The sequence below is a fragment of the Mauremys mutica genome, chromosome 2 (genome assembly GCF_020497125.1).
Source record: "Mauremys mutica isolate MM-2020 ecotype Southern chromosome 2, ASM2049712v1, whole genome shotgun sequence".
NCBI classification, from domain to species: Eukaryota; Metazoa; Chordata; order Testudines; family Geoemydidae; genus Mauremys; species Mauremys mutica.
The window spans coordinates 72,823,293-72,840,386 of record NC_059073.1 but is presented as its reverse complement, the minus strand read 5'-3'; the positions used below and the strand labels follow the sequence as shown (position 1 = coordinate 72,840,386).

The 17,094-nt window shown below is 41.0% G+C and overlaps 1 non-coding gene across 1 annotated transcript; it reads left to right on the top strand.

Annotated features, from left to right (window-relative positions):
* Nucleotides 1-11,881: 11,881 nt before the first annotated feature.
* Nucleotides 11,882-11,954, top strand: TRNAR-ACG. The gene has a single exon. It is a non-coding gene; the product is annotated as a tRNA-Arg (tRNA).
* Nucleotides 11,955-17,094: the final 5,140 nt, after the last annotated feature.

Genomic DNA, 17,094 nt, shown 5'->3' with positions numbered 1-17,094 from the left:
TTTCACAATATACACAGACATCTACAAATAGGAAATTCTATTTTAAAATTAGATGTCCAGATAACCTGCTCTGTCTGAGGAAATGTATGGGCATATTTGCACCTTGTACACCATAGGACTCCTGTGGTTGTGCAATTTAAATATAATCAGCAGAAGGGAAGTTGCAACATTATTTTTATTTATGGGAAACATTTAGTAGAAAATTAAAGTGCTATAAATATTTTGTGTGCAGGTGGCGTGTAGTGATAGAAAGGGTTTAATGAACAGGTTTGGTTTGGCTGGATTACTCACAAATACTGAAGCTATGAGGGAGTCAATCAAAGTGAGGAACAATAAAATCTTTATATCAGCACAGACCATGTGTTTATGCCACATACTTTTCAGAAAAGCTAATATAGAAAAGTGCAAGATCAATGCAATTTATATCACATACTTCTGCAATTTCATTTGCATTTTTCAGCAAGTCACCTATGTTATGCCCACTAAACTATCTCCCAACACCTTCTTTGACAAACTCCTGATCCATTTTCCTTCTGTAATTTCGTTCTCAGATGTGCACACTCAATTTCTGAGAGCTAGTGAGGATGTCTGTTTAGATCACAGGATTTCCCTGCAGCCACAGCAGTTTCCTGGACAGTTGGGGGGAAGCATCAGACCCTTCCCTTCCTCCTGTTGCTCCTGCATGCGCTGCCTCTCTGCAGACACAGGTGGACACACAACGCTTAAGGATAAAAGTGAGGGGGTGAGAAGGCGAGTGGCGAGGCGAGCAGCAGGCAAGAGGTCCTGGCAGAAGAGTAAGGAGGCAAGTGGCGAGCCAGCAGCAGGGTAAGGAGGTGGGCAGGGACCTGGTTGCAAGCTGGAGGGGGGTGAGGTGAGTGCCGGGCACATGGGCAGTGGGTGGAGCCCCCTTTTGGGGAAGCTAGCCCCTTACTCCACCCCTTCTGCCCACATTCCTCCCCCCACAGCAGCCGGAGCCCCAAGACCCCATGCACCTGGGGTCACAAGCCCCCCGCCCAGAGAAGCCCCGAGCGCCTCACCCCCCACGGCCAGAGGAGCCCTGCTCTGGCCGAGGCCCAAGACCCCGCCCACACACACGCACACACACCTGCCCGGAGGAGCCCCTGGCCAGCCGCAGCCGTGCCTCCCTTCCCCAGACCCAAGCCACTCAGATATGTTTTTCATTATTATTTGGACTGCTATTATGTCAAAGCATTTTAAAATTTACTTCAGAATTGTTACCAAAAAAGCAAAAGAAACAATAATAAAAAAGACAAGAACATGCAAAGCTCCTCATTTGTATTTCCATTCTGTTAGGTCCAGTAAAAAATAGAGATAACTGTGCATGATTTTTATTATTGAGTCTGCAAAAAACAAACAAAAAGAACCTTACATAAAGTAATATATATCACTGTAATTTATTTATTAACTTTAGGAAAAATACAAAATTTTAGGAGAAAGTGTCAGTGCGGCCACCAGCAAGAGTTGGTGGCCGCACTCTGAGGCCACCAAAAACATTGTTGCGTGAACCCCTGGTTTAGATGACCCTCATCACTACAGCATATGAGGGCCTTTAAGGAGAAACATCTGTTTTACACCACCACAGAGATAAAAATCACTTGTTTCTCCTCCAGATCAGTAACAAAATATGAAAACTTAGACGTGTAAGAGAAAAAAACAAGAACATTTACTTGATAGCTTTACAAACCTCTAAAACTATTTCTTGTGGAAAAATTTTAGAACAACAATGATATAACCTCAGCAAATTGCTTTTGCACAGAGCTTTACAGATTAGTTTATCCCTGTGACAACATGTCCTTGTTGATAGCTCACTGGAAATTCCTGCCAAATGTGCAGCAGCAGTGAAAAAGCAAACAAAAGGTTAGGATATATAAATAATAGGATTTAAAAAGAATACTGTGAATATTATAATGCCATTTTATAAAGTAATGGTATGCTCTGAGTAGCAGATTTAGTTTACAGAGTAGACAAATGAGAAGGGACATGCCAGCAGATCTAGGGAAGGTAAATCAGAACACTGCTCTTTACCCTCTTTTGCAATACAAGCATGAGCAACAGCCTGTGGAATTGAATGGCAACACATTTAAAGCAGTTAAACACCACCACAAATAATTAACCTGTGCAGCTCACTGACAAAATATAATTGAACCAAGAGCTGAGCAGAATTGTATGTCAATAAATAAGATTATCCATAACCTAGGTAAAATTGTACAACAGGTAAAAATGCCCATGATTTGTTCTTCATATTATAGCATCAACAGCTTGTATTTAACAACTACATTATTTTTAAGATCACATGGCTGAAACACAGGAGAAGCCGGAGCCTGGAATTGACTACAGCATGTGCCTCACTCTGCCCCTGAACGCAAGGGCTATATCTTCCAAAATGAAGAAGATGCCCTTTGGCCTTAGCACCCTACAAACTAGCACAACAAGGAGCTGCTCCACATACATGGGGGGCTTGGATACTCCCATAATATGAATAATTGATAATAAGCCTTCCACTATCTGCCTGGGATTCAGAAGAAACAAGGGTTGTCAAGTGATTAAAAAAATTAATTGTTATTAAAAATTGAGATTAATTGCAGTGTTAAACCATAACAGAATACTTTTTATATAAATATTTTGGATGTTTTCCACATTTTCAAATATATTTAGCATATGTGGCATGTAAATACCTTACAATGCCAGCTACAAAAGTTCCATGTGAATGTCTGTTCTCACTTTCAGGTGAAATTGTAAATAAGAAGTGGGCAGCATTATCTCCTATAAATGTAAACAAACTTGATTCTTTTAGCAATTGGCTGAACAAGAAGGAAAACTGAGTGAACTTCTGGGTGCTAAAGTTTTACATTGTTTTGCTTTTGAGTGCAGTTATGTAAAAATAAATCTATCTTTCTAAGTTTCACTTTCACGATAAAGAGATTGCACTATGGTACTTGTATGAGGTGAATTGAAAAATACTATTTGTTTATAATTTTTACAGTGCAAATATTTGTAATAAAAATAATATAAAGCGAGTACTGTAAACTTTGTATTCTGTGTTGTAATTGAAATTAATATATTTGAAAATGTAGAAAAATATCCAAAATATTTAATAAATTCCAATTGGTAGTCTATTGTTTAATAGTGCAATTAAAACTGCGATTAATTTTTTTAATCACGATTAATTTTGGGTTAATCGCTTGAGTTAACTGTGATTAATCGACAGCCCTAGAAGAACCCTTTGTTAAAGAAAAGTTATTCTACAATTGCTGGTAATGCCCACAAGTTAAAATTCTCAGTTAAAAGCTTCATTAAAATGGAATTAACATTATAAATATATATCAAAAACAAAGTGGAAGAAAACTCTGAAAAAAGTCAGGGTAATTCTCTGTGTGTGCACTCTGGGGTGCTGCATCAACAATGCAAAGATACCATGCTTTTTAATATTTTCCATTTTTCCACATATATATGTGTAAGTCAATTTTAATAAAGCTAGTGTAGAAAGAAGGAATGTATTTATCTCTACATTTGCCAAACGTTAATTGGTACGTCTGTGTTAGAAAGCCCAACACATGAGGTCTGGTCTCAGTAACTGTTTCTTTATTAACTTACCAAATGGCCCCAAAGACCATGCAAAATTCCTCACCCTGGAATACTTGTGTAGGGACTGTCCTGAACTCCCAGCATACAACAGTCTGCAAGAGTCCAAACAATAGTTATAATTACTCAAGCATTCCAGGTGGTAATTACGAAGTCAAGGACTCTGGCAACCATAGTTACTGCAGAAGCTTTGGTGGGGGTTAAAATAGCATAATCCTACATATGCAGATAGCTCTGATATAGACTTCTCAATCCCCATCCAATGCAATTTGCCAGTTCTACAAATACCACACACTTCTTGTAAGAGGTCAAACTGTTTTTTTGAATTATGGAGCTGGCAAAAACACATGGAAACTTCCCCCCACCCAAAAAAAAGAAACTCTTCAATTTTAAAATATTGCTATTAGAGCCCCACCACCTTTGTCCAGTTATTCTCAAACTTTAAAAAGAATACCCTCTGTCAGAGGATTATACACAAAAGCACTCATTTAAAGTTGGCAAGGCTAGAGAGGGGATTTTTAAAAAAACAGCTTAAAAGGGAAAACTACTTATAAGCCTTAATACCTCCAGTTCAGACTCCCCTTTTCAGTGTCTACAACATGACTTGTCAACCTCTAAAAATTATTAGAGCTAGAAGAATCAAAAGTCAGGATGTAAACATTTACTGAGCTGCTGGGAGAGGTGCAAAATAATAAATCATTAGCAATAAAGCAAAAAAAAAAAAAAGAAAGAAATTTAAGCTATCAAAGACCATAGAAGATGTCTGAACATATATATTAGAGAATGCACACTCTACTACACCTGCACACTTCTGAGAAGGAATTCAAATGGGAAATAATGATAAGATTTAAAAACAAAAAGACTATACAGATAATTACTAAACTGATGCTTAGAAATAGCTCTGACTTTGATTGGAAGGGGTGTAGTCACCAAAATATGCTATTTCCACATTTTGCAAAAATCAAGAGATTCATGCTTATTGAATGTAAATAACAATTGACTCAGCACTTCAAGATACAATGTGATTAAAAAAACAAAACAAAACAAAAAAAAAAAAACAAAAAACCCCCCACATCTATGCTGCTGTAGTAAACATTCCAAGAAATAAAGAAACATATTTTGGATTTTAGCCTGTATGACATGAAAATGTATTATATTAACTTCTGGTTTTCAAAAGAAAAATAACATTGCAAAAAAAATTGCAAGAAGTTCAAGAGATGGACTTCATTCTAGCAAAGAAATATGAAAACATAGGATATTTTCCTGGAAAGAAGGGGGATAAGTACCCATTTTAGGGACCAGAGGTGATTAAAAATAGCTAGGGGAGAGAGCTGAATTTTATATTCAAATCAATAATTGAGGAGTTGAATTGTATGTAATTTAGCAGCTGAGGAGTACTTATTGTGTTCTCTAGGAGAAAGTGTTACCTCTAAACATTATCTGCCAAACCATCAGGCACACTTCCAGTGACAGGAGGACACAGAATCTGCTAGTTGTCTGGTATTGGCACCTGTACATATTTGCCTGTAAAAATATGATTGGTTCCTTTGCTCATTTATTTACTTCTTTTAATGGTTTCAGATTAAAACATTAGGGCAATTGCCAGAGAAGTTAATGGTTGAAACAGAAGACAGTAAAACCCTCCTGACCTGGAGACTCAAAAATGTAAAGCAACCCCCCATCTATTCTTAAATAATTGAAGGGATCTTCCTATGACATTATGACTCAGTTTATTTTCCAATTTTTTTTTCCATTTTCATGATTATTTTACAGGACCCAAGCAGCATCAACAACAGAAAACATATGAACAATTTGGTATTCCTCCATTATTGTCCTTAAGGCAGATTCATTTGGGTCTAGATTCACAAAGTGGACTAAGATTCAGTGTTGCAAAGCCTAACTTTTAGGCACCCTGCAACTTAGTGGAGTCCACAGCCCTGATTTATGCTCCCAGGTTCCCTAAACAATGAATAGGGAGAGTTAGGCACCTAGGAACAGGATCTACAAAAAGCCAGCATGCTGAGTGAGGAGATGCCTAAACTAGCCAATAGGAAATGCCAAGGTGGGTCCTAAGCCCTACCCTCAAAGGGATTTAGAGCATAACTGTAAATCTGAGGTGCGTTCCTCCAATTTAGGATTAGGAACCTCAGATTCACAGTTATGCTCTTTCTCCTGGAGTTTGGTGCATAAACTCTCTCTCTCACTCACACACATACACACAAAACCCTTATCTAGGATCTGGGACACTTGAGTTCAATTCTGTCATCTGCCCAATGTGGGGAAGAGACTCGACCGTGGGTCTCACACCGCAGCGAAGTGTCCTAAGCACCAGGATATAGAATTATTCTTACCCTTGCTTTCTGGCCCAATGAATATTTAAGTACGTATACATAGAGAGAGCGGCTCAACAATATCTCATAGCCCAGTGGATAGGGCATTCGCCTAGGAAGGGTAGGACTCAAGTCCCTGCTCTACAACAGGCAGAGAAGGGAATTGAAACTGGGTATCCAGGGACAAAATTAGAAAAGACAAGGCACAAAACGAGATCAAAATAGCTAGGGACATAAAAGGAAACAAGAAAACATTCTACAAATACATTAGAAGCAAGAGGAAGACCAAGGACAGAGTAGGCCCGTTACTCAATGAGGGGGGAAAGACAATAACAGAAAGCTGCAGCAGCAAACAGAGCTGAGTTGTGGAGTTGGAAAATGAAGAAGGGACACAGCAGGTGGTCGCTGAAGGTGAGAGGGCAAGGAAGAAGAGAAGAGCAGCTAGTCCTATAGGAAGAGTCAATGGAGATAACACCACCAAATATGAGCCCCAGGAGGATATGGGATGGGTTACAGAGGATTGCAAGGGAGAATAGGAATCGAGATGACTTGCATCTAGAGGGAACAGAAGATAGACCAGAGAATCACACTGTCACCAGGAAAAGGCAGGTCTACGTGATTGGGGACTCCTTACTGAGAAGAATAAACAGGCCTGTAACCAGAGATGATCCGGAGAACAGAAGGGTGTGCTGTCTGCCAGGTGCTAAGATACAGGATGTGAACCTGAGACTGAAGAGGATCCTAGCGGATTGTCCTTCATTGTCCAAGAATCCACTGATTGTCCTTCATGTGGGAACAAATGATACGGCTAGATTCCCGCTGGAACGTATCAAGGGAGACTATGCTAGGCTGAGGAAGGCGCTTAAGGAAATTGAGGCTCAGGTGATTTTCAGTGGGATTCTGCCTGTTCCTAGAGAAGGGCAATAAAGGTGTGACAAGATTATGACGATCAACAGATGGCTCAGGTAGTGGTGCTATAAGGAGGGCTTTGGGATGTATGGCCACTGGGAGGCATTCATGGACAGAGGACTGTTATCTTGGGATGGACTTCAACTGAGTAGGAAGGGAAATAGACTTCTAGGATGGAGGCTGGCACAACTGATTAAGAGAGCTTTAAACTAGGAATTGGAGGGAGATGGTTGGGAAATGTCCAGGTAATCTCCATGCCGGATTTTAACATTGAGAGGGAAGAAAATGAAGTAAGAAAAGATACAGCCATGGGTAGAAGAATGGACGTAAGGAGGAAGGGTAGTGTAGATACCAGTCTAATAGGTGATACTGGTGGTAGAATGTCTGGGCCTAATCGGGTAAAGAATGTAAGCAAAGCCAAACAGCAAATATTAAGATGGTACACCAATGCGAGGAGCCTAGGTAACAAAATGGAGGAACTAGAGTTACTGGTGCAGGAAGTGAAACCAGTTATTATAGGGATAACAGAAACATGATGGGATAGTAGTCATGACTGGAGTACAGGTATTGAAAGGTATGTGCTGTTTAGGAAAGACAGAAATAAAGGCAAAGGTGGTGGAGTAGCATTGTATATCAATGATGAGGTAGACTAAAGAAATAAGAAGGGATAGAATGGTTAAGACAGAGTCTGTCTGGGCAAAAATCACATTGGGGAAGAAAGCTACTAGACCCTCCCCTGGGATAGTGCTTGGGGTGTGCTATAGACCACCAGGATCTGATTTGGATATGGATAGAGACCTCTTTAATATTTTTAATGAAGTAAACACTAATGGGAATTGTGTGATCATGGGAGACTTTGACTTCCCAGATATAGACTGGAGGACAAGTGCTAGTAATAATAATAGGGCTCAGGTTTTTCTGGATGTGATAGCTGATGGATTCCTTCACCGAGTAGTTGCTGAACCAACAAGAGGGGATGCCATTTTAGATTTGGTTTTGGTGAGTAGTGAGGACCTCATAGAAGAAATGGTTGTAGGGGACAACCTTATTTCGAGCAATCATGAGCTAATTCAGTTTAAACTAAATGGAAGGATAAACAAAAATAGATCTGTGACAAGGGTTTTTTATTTCAAAAGGGCTAACTTTAAAAAATTAAGGAAATTAGTTAGGGCTGTGGATTGGACTGAAGAACTTGTGGATCTAAAGGTGAAGGAGGCCGGGAATTACTTCAAGTCAAAGTTCCAGAAACTATCAGAAGCCTGCATCCCAAGAAAGGGAAAAAAATTCATAGGCAGGAATTGTAGACCAAGCTGGATGAGCAAGCATCTCAGAGAGGTGATTAAGAAAAAAGCAGAAAGCCTACAAGAGTGGAAGATGGGAGAGATCAGCAAGGAAAGCTATCTTATTGAGGTCAGAGTATGTAGGGATAAAGTGAGAAAGGCCAAAAGCCATGTAGAGTTGGACCTTGCAAAGGGAATTAAAAACTATTAAAATAGTAAAAGGTTCTGTAGCCATATAAATAAGAGGAAAACAAAGAAAAAAGAAGTGGGACCACTAAACAATGAGGATGGAGTGGAGGTTAAGGATAATCTAGGCATGGCCCAATATCTAAACAAATACTTTGCCTCAGTCTTTAATGAGGCTAATGAGGAGCTTAGGGATAATGGTAGGAAGAAAAGTGGGAATGAGGATATGGAGGTAGATATTACCACATTCAAGGTAGAAGCCAAACTCAAACAGTTTAATGGGACTAAATCAGGGGGCCCAGATAATCTTAATCCAAGAATATTAAAGGAACTGGCACATGAAATTGCAAGCCCATTAGAAAGAATTTTTAATGAATCTGTAAACTATGGGGTTATACTGTATAAACGGAGAATTGCTAACATAGTTCCTATTTTTAAGAAAGGGAAAATCTGGGTAACTATAGGCCTGTTAGTTTGACATCTGTAGTATGCAAGGTCTTGGAAAAAAAATTGAAGGAAAAAGTAGTTAAGTACATTGAGGTCAATGGTAATTGGGACAAACTACAATATGGTTTTACAAAAGGTAGATCGTGCCAAACCAACCTGACATCCTTCTTTGAGAAGGTAACAGATTTCTTAGAAAAAGGAAATGCAGTGGCTCTAATTTACCTTGATTTCAGTAAGGCATTTGATACAGTTCCACATGGGGAATTATTAGCTAAATTAGAAAAGATGGGGATCAATATGAAAATTGAAAGGTGGATAAGGAACTGGTTAAAGGAGAGACTACAACGGGTCGTACTGAAAAGTGAACTGTCAGGCTGGAGGGAGGTTACTAGTGGAGTTCCTCAGGGATTGATTTTGAGACCAATCTTATTTAATCTTTTTATTACTGACCTTGGCACAAAAAGCGAGAGTGTGCTAATAAAGTTTGCGGATGACATAAAGCTGGGAGGTACTGCCAATACAGAGAAGGACCGGGATATCATACAGGAAGATCTGGATGACCTTGTAAACTGGAGTAATAGTAATAGGATGAAATTTAATAGTGAAAAGTGCAAGGTCATGCATTTAGGGATTAATAACAAGAATTTTTCTTATAAGCTGGGGATGCATCATTTCGAAGTAACAGAGGAGGAGAAGGACCTCAGTGTATTCATTGATCACAGGATGGCTATGAGCTGCCAATGTGATATGGCCGTGAAAAAAGCTAATGCGGTCTGGGGATGCATCAGGCGAGGTATTTCCAGTAGAGATAAGGAGGTGTTAGTACCGTTATGCAAGGCCCTGGTGAGACCTCTTCTGGAATACTGTGTACAGTTCTGGTCTCCCATGTTTAAGAGGATGAATTCAAACAGGTACAGAGAAGGGCTACTAGGATGATCCGAGGAATGGAAAACCTGTTTTATGAAAGAAGACTCAAAGAGCTTGGCTTGTTTAGCCTAACCAAAAGAAGGCTGAGGGAAGATATGATTGCTCTCTATAAACATATCAGAGGAATAAATATCAGGGTGGGAGAGGAATTATTTAAGCTCAGTACCAATGTGGACACAAGAACAAATGGATATAAACTGGCCATCAGGAAGTTTAGACTTGAAATTAGACTAAGGTTTCTAACCATCAGAGGAGTGAAGTTCTGGAACAGCCTTCCAAGAGGAGCAATGGAGGCAAAAGACATATCTGGCTTCAAGACGAGGCTTGATAAGTATATGGAGGGGATGGTATGATGGGCTAGCCCAGGGGTCGGCAACCGGTGGCTCGCGGCTCGCCAGGGTAAGCACCCTGGCGGGCCGGCCCGGTTTGTTTATCTGCCGCGTCGGCAAGTTCGGCCGATCGCAGCTCCCACTGGCCACGGTTCCCGGTCCCAGGCCAATGCGGGAGGCAGGAAGTGGCGCAAGCTGAGGGATCATCTGGCCGCGGCTTCCTACCTCCCGCATTGGCCTGGGACCGCGAACCGTGGCCAGTGGGAGCCGCGATCGGCCGAACTTGCCGACGCGGCAGATAAACAAACCAGGCCGGCCCGCCAGGGTGCTTACCCTGGCGAGCCGCGAGCCACCGGTTGCCGACCCCTGGGCTAGCCTAATTTTGGCAATTAATTGATCTTTGACTATTAGCAGTAAATATGTCCAATGGGCTGTGATGGGATGTTAGATGGGGTGGGATCTGAGTTACTACAGAGAATTCTTTACTGGGTGTCTGGTTGGTGAGTCTTGCCCACATGTTCAGGGTTTAGCTGATCAGTGCTTCCCAAACTTGTTCTGCCGCTTGTGCAGGGAAAGCCCCTGGTGAACTCTGTACCTTGGGAGAACACCCTAAACCCCCATGGTCATCTTTATAAAATGATAGTGTGGTATCCAATGCAAGGTTTGTCATGTTGGGTGTCTTCAGAAGGCTCATGATCTGATGAGCATGAGTAATTGTTATAGTGATGTTATAGTAATGTTATAGGTTATAATTTCATGTATTAAGTTATAAGGCTGAAAATGTATCCTCATGGCTTAAAGCAAGCCCAGACAAAAACTCTCCATAAGCAGAAGGGCAGTTCACACCTCGTCAGGATATGGATCGGACAAACCCAGCCCAGCCTCACAGGAACAATAGATGCTGGCCTAGGCAGCAACAAAAAATCTGTTAGACTCTCCAGTGAGTCACACCCCTTCCCTTGGTCAGGTTGGAACTGCAATGAGGTAATGCCCAGAGGTAAAGCCCAGAGGGAAGAAAGGACATGATAACAGGGAGAGAGCCATGCTCTCTCTCTCTCTTCCACTTACATCTACAGACACCACCAGCACCACCAAGCAACTGAAGCGCTGATCAAAGGGGAGAGCCTGGCTGAAGAGCAACCAGCCAGCCTGTGGTAAGAAGCATCTAAGTTTATAAGGGCATTGAAAGTGTTAAGATCATCTTAGAATGTGTTTTGCCTTTATTTCATTTGACCAAATCTGACTTGTTATGCTTTGATTTATAATCACTTAAAATTATTTAAAATCTATCTTTATAGTTAAAAAATTTGTTTGTTTATTCTACCTGAAGCAGTGTGTTTGGTTTGAAGAGTGTCAGAGACTCCCCTTGAGATAACAAGCCTGGTATATATCAATTTCTTTGTTAAAATGATGAACTCATATAAGCTTGCAGCATCTAGCGGGCATAACTGGACACTGCAAAACGGAGGTTCTTAGGGTTGTGTCTGGGACCGGAGATATTGGCTAGTGTTATTCAGCTGCACAATCCAAGGAGCAGCTTACATGCCAAAGGCTGTGTGCAAACAGCCCAGGAGTGGGGGTTCTCACTGCATAGCAGGGTAAGGTTGGCTCCCAGAGTCAAGGATTGGAGTGACCTAGCAGATCACTGGTCCAGACAACACCAGAGGAGAACATCACAGTACTTATGGTTATTTTATTTGAAACAGGCGCAGACATTCATATCTTTGTTTTCAGTATATTTTAGGAATTTAAAGCCATACGGCTGGTGGCATATTTTCAGTAAAAATTATAAAGTTGAATTTTTTTATCTCACACTTTTTTATCTCACACTTTGCCTTTCTTTTTTTCTAATGGACGTGTGTCAGATTGTGGGCCAGTGGCGCAATGGATAACGCGTCTGACTACGGATCAGAAGATTGTAGGTTCGACTCCTGCCTGGCTCGACAGCGTGTGTTTTGGGAGGAGGAGGGATAGCTCAGTGGTTTGAGCATTGGCCTGCTAAACCCGGGGTTGTGAGTTCAATCCTTGAGGAGGCCACTTAGGGATCTGGGGCAAAAATTGGTCCTGCTAGTGAAGGCAGGGGGCTGGACTAGATGACCTTTTCAAGGTCCCTTCCAGTTCTAGGAGATTGGTATATCTCCAATTATTACCTTTATTATTACTATTGATGGGTTAGATAAATAGCTAAATTCTACTGATCTAATATCGACAAGTCTCACATTGAGGTCAGATTTTGATGGAAAAGTTTCCCTGAATATGGACTACAAGATTTGGCTCTGTAATTGGTACGCAAATTCAATCAGGCCTTCATTCTGCAGAGGCTTATGCATGTGCTTAACTTTATACACTGAATAGTCCCATTATGCATGTGTGTCTTTGCAGGATCATGGTCTTAGACTGCCCCACTTGTAGTGTCTGTAATTCCATTAATCTCTTCCCATAACTGGTAATTTAGGAAATTACCATAACTGGTAATTTAGGAAATATGCACATGAATAGAAGTTGTATTCCTCATAAATCATGATCTTTCACTCATATTACAATGCATTCACATACTGTACTGTGCTTATAGCACGGTCATAACCACTCCAAGATATTTCAGAGTGTTATTTGATATTACTGCACAGTGAGGGCAAAAGGAGGTAAGTTACAGAGGAGACAGATCATTTATACACAGTTTCATAACCATTTTGTTGGCAAAGTGTAACATAGGGGCTGGGAGTTAATGGACTTGTTAGACATTTGTAAATCTGATTGAGTATAAATGCTAAGCTTCAAATCATTCCTGCTGTGGAAGGGTCATATTTAAAAAAAAAAAACACTAATGTAATCAATGTTCAAGAAGCTGTCTCCTTATGTTTGGAATAATATACATTAAGACAGATATGTATTACACTGTAAAATTTTGACTTAACAGTGTATGTGATTAAATCTTGCCTTGGTCAATTGGCTACTAAATCATAAAAAACTCAGGATGTATCCAGTCTATGAATAAACTAACTGTTTCTGTTATCATAGAATCATGAAAATGTAGAACAGGAAGGGAACTCAAGAGATCATCTAGTTCATTCCTGTTCCCCACACACTGAAGGCATGATTAAGTATACCTAGATCATCCCTGACAGGTTAAGAACAGGTTAGACAAACACCTCTAATGACAAGGATTCCACAACCTCCATCAGAAGCCTATTCTAGTGCTTAACTATTCTTATAATTAGAAAGAGTTTCCTAATATACAACCTAAACCTCCCTTGCTGCAAACTAAGGCCTGGTCTACACTGCGGGGGGGAGGGGGGGAATCGATCTAAGTTACGCAACTTCAGCTACTTGACTAATGTAGCTGAAGTCAACGTACTTAGATCTACTCACCACGGTGTGTTCACTGTGGTGAGTCAACTGCTGCCGCTCCCCTGTCGACTCTGCCTGTGCCTCTCACGGCGGTGGGGTATAGGAGTAGACTGGAGAGCACTCGGGGGTCAATTTATTGAGTCTAGACTAGATGTGATAAATCATCCCCTGTTAGATCGATCCGGCAGGATGTGTAGACATACTCTAAGCCAATTACTTCTTGTTTTAACCTTAGTGGACCTGGAGAACAGTTGATCACTGTCCTCTTCATAACAACCTTATATATATTTGAAGACATATAGCCCACTGCTGTCTTCTCTTCTCCAGACCAAACATGCCACAGTTCTTTCATCCTTTCCTCATATATCAAGTTTCCTAAACCTTTTATCATTTTTGTTGCTCTCCTGTAGACTCTCTGAAGTTTGTCCACATCTTTTGTGAAGTGAGGTGTCCAAACCGAAAAACATTACTCCAGCTGAGGCCTCACCAGTGCCAAGTAGAGCAGAACAATTACCTCCTGTGCTTTACATACGATACTCCTATTAATACATCCCAGAATAACATTTTACTTTTTTGCAAGAGCATCACATAGTTGACTTATGATCAATTTGTGATCCACTGTAACCCCCAGATCCTTTTCTGCAGTATTGCTGCCTAGCCATTTAATCCCTATTGTGTATTTGTGCATTTGATTTTTCCTTCCTACATGCTGTACTTTGCGCTTGTCTTTAATTAATGTTACTTTGTTGATTTCAGATCAATTCTCCCATTTATCAAGATAATTTTGAATTTTAATCCTGTCCTCCAAAGTGCTTGGAACCCATCTCATCTTGGTATAATCCACAAATTGTGTAAATCTATTCTCCATTTGATCATCCAAGTGATTAATGAAAATATTGAACAATATCAGACCCAATACTGACCTCTCTGGGATCCCACTTGATACATCCTCCCAATTTGACAGCAAACCAGGTAACTACTCTTTGAGAATGGTCTTTCAAGCAGTTATACACTGACCTTATAGTAATTTAATCTAGACAATATTTCCCTAGTATGCTTATGAAAATGTCATGATTCAAAAGCCTTACCAAAATCAAGATACTGTTTCACTCCTATCCACTGTTATGAAGTTGTGCTACAAAGATATTGCACTTCAACAAACAGAACATACCCATTTTGCCCTTAGTAGCCAAGCCACAGTATGTTTTTGGCCACAGTAGCTTTAGAAGCTGTTCAAGCTGCTGATAAATTGTCCTGTTTCTAACCTAGTCACTCATTTGCGAACATGCTGGCCCAAGGAGTACATACACACTCCCCTTAACAGTGAGTGTTTTGAGGATGTACACTCAAAGGGACTGAAGATAGCTAGTGTAACCTTTGATTTATGTCTTCCCAGTTAGTAGTTTAAAAATAAGGAATAAAACCAAACTAAGTTCTTTAAGGTTCAAGCCTCCAGGGTGGTTACAGATAATTTAGTGTAGGACTAATTAACACAAAGAGTGATAAAATTAAATACTTTAATATAAAATAGTTGGCTAATCAAACAGACATTACAATATAATCCTACACTTCATTTATACTCACATTCTAAGATGATATGATGCATTTAGGAGTGATCAGTCCCCAAAAAATGAGAATGGGGATAATCCTCTCTCTAATGGTACCTTGATGGTGGATAGACTTACCTAATCTAAAGTTATAATCAATTATAATAATGCCCCTTAATTAACATTAAATTACCTTTTTACTGTAATCAAATGTTAATATTAAATAGCTAATTAGGAAGTAGAAAATATCAGCTTAATTACCATCTGCTTAAATACCATACGAATAACTATCACTATAGATAGCATTTTCCAAAACATTAACAATTTATCTAAAACACTTGTAAAAAACAACAAAGAATCCTGTGGCACCTTATAGACTAACAGACGTTTTGCAGCATGAGCTTTCGTGGGTGAATACCCACTTCTTCAGATGCAAGTGGTGGAAATTTCCAGGGGCAGGTTTATATATGCAAGCAAGAAGCAAGCTAGAGATAACGAGGTTAGATCAATCAGGGAGGATGGGGCCCTGTTCTAGCAGTTGAGGTGTGAAAACCAAGGGAGGAGAAACTGGTTCTGTAATTGGCAAGCCATTCACAGTCTTTGTTTAATCCTGAGCTGATGGTGTCAAATTTGCAGATGAACTGGAGCTCAGCAGTTTCTCTTTGAAGTCTGGTCCTGAAGTTTTTTTGCTGCAGGATGGCCACCTTAAGATCTGCTATTGTGTGGCCAGGGAGGTTGAAGTGTTCTCCTACAGGTTTTTGTATATTGCCATTCCTAATATCTGATTTGTGTCCATTTATCCTTTTCCTTAGAGACTGTCCAGTTTGGCCGATGTACATAGCAGAGGGGCACTGCTGGCATATGATGGCATATATTACATTGGTGGACGTGCAGGTGAATGAACCAGTGATGGTGTGGCTGATCTGGTTAGGTCCTGTGATGGTGTTGCTGGTGTAGATATGTGGGCAGAGTTGGCATCGAGGTTTGTTGCATGGGTTGGTTCCTGAGCTAGAGTTACTATGGTGCGGTGTGCAGTTACTGGTGAGAATATGCTTCAGGTTGGCAGGTTGTCTGTGGGCGAGGACTGGCCTGCCACCCAAGGCCTGTGAAAGTGTGGGATCATTCTCCAGGATGGGTTGTAGATCCCTGATGATGCGCTGGAGGGGTTTGAGCTGGGGACTGTATGTGATGGCCAGTGGAGTCCTGTTGGTTTCTTTCTTGGGTTTGTCTTGCAGTAGGAGGCTTCTGGGTACACGTCTGGCTCTGTTGATCTGTCTCCTTATTTCCTCATGCGGGTACTGTAGTTTTGAGAATGCTTGGTGGAGATTTTGTAGGTGTTGGTCTCTGTCTGTGGGGTTAGAGCAGATGCGGTTGTACCTCAGTGCTTGGCTGTAGACAATGGATCTTGTGGTGTGCCCGGGATGGAAGCTGGAGGCATGAAGGTAGGCATAGCGGTCGGTAGGTTTTCGGTATAGGGTGGTGTTAATGTGACCATCAATTATTTGCACCGTAGTGTCTAGGAAGTGGACCTCCCATGTAGATTGGTCCAGGCTGAGGTTGATGGTGGGGTGGAAGCTGTTGAAATCGTGGTGGAATTTTTCCAGAGTCTCCTTCCCATGGGTCCAGATGATGAAGATGTCATCAATGTAGCGTAGGTAGAGAAGGGGCGTGAGTGGACGGGAGCTGAGGAAGCGTTGTTCCAGGTCAGCCATAAAAATATTGGCATATTGTGGGGCCATGCGGGTGCCCATAGCGGTGCCACTGATCTGGAGATATATATTGTCATCAAATTTGAAATAGTTGTGTCTGAGGATAAAGGCACAGAGCTCAGCAACCAGTTGTGCTGTGGCATCATCAGGGATACTGTTCCTGACAGCTTGTATTCCATCAGCGTGTGGGATGTTGGTGTAGAGAGCCTCTACATCCATGGTGGCCAGGATGGTGTTTTCTGGAAGTTCACCAATGCATTGTAGTTTCCTCAGGAAATCAGTGGTGTCACGGAGATAGCTGGGCGTGCTGGTGGCATAGGGTCTGAGTAGAGAGTCCACATATCCAGACAGTCCTTCAGTGAGAGTTCCAATGCCCGAGATGATGGGGCGTCCAGGATTTCCAGGTTTGTGGATTTTGGGCAGTAGATAGAATAGCCCTGGTCGGGGCTCTAAGGGTATGTTGACTTGTTCCGGTGTTA